Source organism: Octodon degus, unplaced genomic scaffold (assembly GCF_000260255.1).
Source record: "Octodon degus isolate 3935 unplaced genomic scaffold, OctDeg1.0 scaffold00398, whole genome shotgun sequence".
Taxonomy (NCBI): domain Eukaryota; kingdom Metazoa; phylum Chordata; class Mammalia; order Rodentia; family Octodontidae; genus Octodon; species Octodon degus.
Window position 1 is genome coordinate 69,043 of NW_004524974.1, and position 1,889 is coordinate 70,931.

The window sequence follows — 1,889 nt, forward strand, 5'->3', positions numbered from 1 at the left end:
TGAGTATTTCCTTAAGTCCTGCCTCCACCCAGTGTGTGCCTGTCTTGTCTCTTCTACCTGAACAGTCTTGATATTTTCTCAGCCCAATGAAGATGTGAACAGCTATACATAGGAAACTGTATCTTGTTGAATGTGATGTGAGTTCAGAGCCTGGCTATCAAAGCAGTTCCTATATTTCATTAATCCTCATTAGAGATATATCGCTGACATTCCTTGTAGGCAGTGTGGACAGCACACACCACATCTGCATTCTTTTTATCCTATAACACACCCATTCTCCCCTCTTCCCATCTTGTTATATCCACCACATTTTTGCACATATTTGTAGTACAGGTTGACATTCCTGTAGGTAATTGGTACTTATATATGTCCATCTAAATTCCTATTTTCCCTGTCACTCTCCCATCTCTTTCCTCTCTCAGACAATGAAGGCAGAAGTACAACTTTCAAAGAAAGAAAAAATTATCTCCATTTCTTGACTCCCTTTCTCTTTGAGAAAAACCTATCTTCCAATTTCAGCTCCCTTTCATCAGGGTGTGTGTCCTTCTCACCTGCACCGAGCTTAACAACAAGATCTTCAGCCATCTTGCACCGTGAGCCAGATGTTGCATGTGGCCCTGATCCTGGTAGTCTTCAGGATCATCTTGGGTGAGGAGAGACTCCAGATGCAGCCCAAGGGACAAAGAGGCATCTCTCCCTTCACGTAGCTGTTTTTGTAACTGGGTCAGCTTCTTAGCATGATAATGAATTATACCAAAATATTTTCTAAGACAAGTAGAAAGGAAACAAGGACAGTGGAAGTGGTATGAAGTTAACCATAAGAACTCTGAGAGAGATTTCTTTGACTATATCCCAAGGGAACCCTATAAATTGATGGTTGCCACATGCAGAGTGAAAAGTGCATGAAGTTTTTTGGGATAGTTACATGGAAAAGCAAGTGAATTCCTAAAGTATTTTATACCTATTACTTACATAGTGTTGAAGTTTTGTTTATCTATCTATATTTCCAGCTAAGAGAAAATGACACCCCTATAATTGGTCTTTAAAAAACATGTAACCATCTCTGACTTTGATCACAAAAAAATGAATATCAAATTCATACAATTTTGAAGTCCATGACCATGAACAGCTCATCTGAATTCTGATTAATTTGTTTAACAAACTAGTAAGAAGTAACACTGAATATCAGAAAATAAAACAAAGTGGGCTGCATTAACACACTGACAGCTTCTTTGCCTTTGGCTAAGATCAAGAGTAACACACACGTTAATTCCTCAGTTGGATGACGGAGGTGCACTACAAGCACAGATTGTGTTTCCCAGGGATCTGCCAGTGAGATCTGCACAGCACCTAAGTTACAATTAGAAGTCATGGATTATCATAGTTACCTGGAGGCCTTTGGCTGTGCGACTTCATCTTTCCAATCACCAGCATTTTCTGTAAAAAAAAAAAAGTTAAAAGCAAGTAGTCACATCATAGGACCTTGAAAATGCCATTTATTTACCAGAACAATAGTTGAGCTGGGGACATAACTCTGTGGTCTAAGCGCCTGCATGGCGAGGGCAATGACCAAGGTTCTATCCCTGGTATCACGTACTGAGCTGTCTACCAGAACAGAGTGTGGTGGTGCAGAACTGGCCGGGGGTTGGGGGGATAGTAAGCCAGGAGGTACACTACCAGTCGAAGCTGTGTAGTGAGACCCTGTACCATACAAATAAAGAAAAGATTTAAAAAATTAAAAAGCAAATTTTAAAAAACAACAATTGTTGGTATACGTGCAGCTCTATTTCTCAGGGGCACTCACAGGCTGCATCCAGAGATGATGAGACTTCATGTGCATCTGAAAGCACAGCCCTGGTGCAGCAAGCCTCCTGGTTGCTGGGTAAGTC

The 1,889-nt window shown here is 40.8% G+C and overlaps 1 long non-coding RNA gene across 1 annotated transcript; it reads right to left on the reverse strand.

The window, feature by feature from the left end:
- Positions 1-603: 603 nt before the first annotated feature.
- LOC111814657 lies at positions 604-1,889 on the reverse strand. Its single transcript, XR_002819580.1, has 3 exons — positions 1,805-1,889; positions 1,389-1,437; positions 604-765 (listed from the first exon to the last, which is right to left on the reverse strand). It is a non-coding gene; the product is annotated as an uncharacterized LOC111814657 (long non-coding RNA).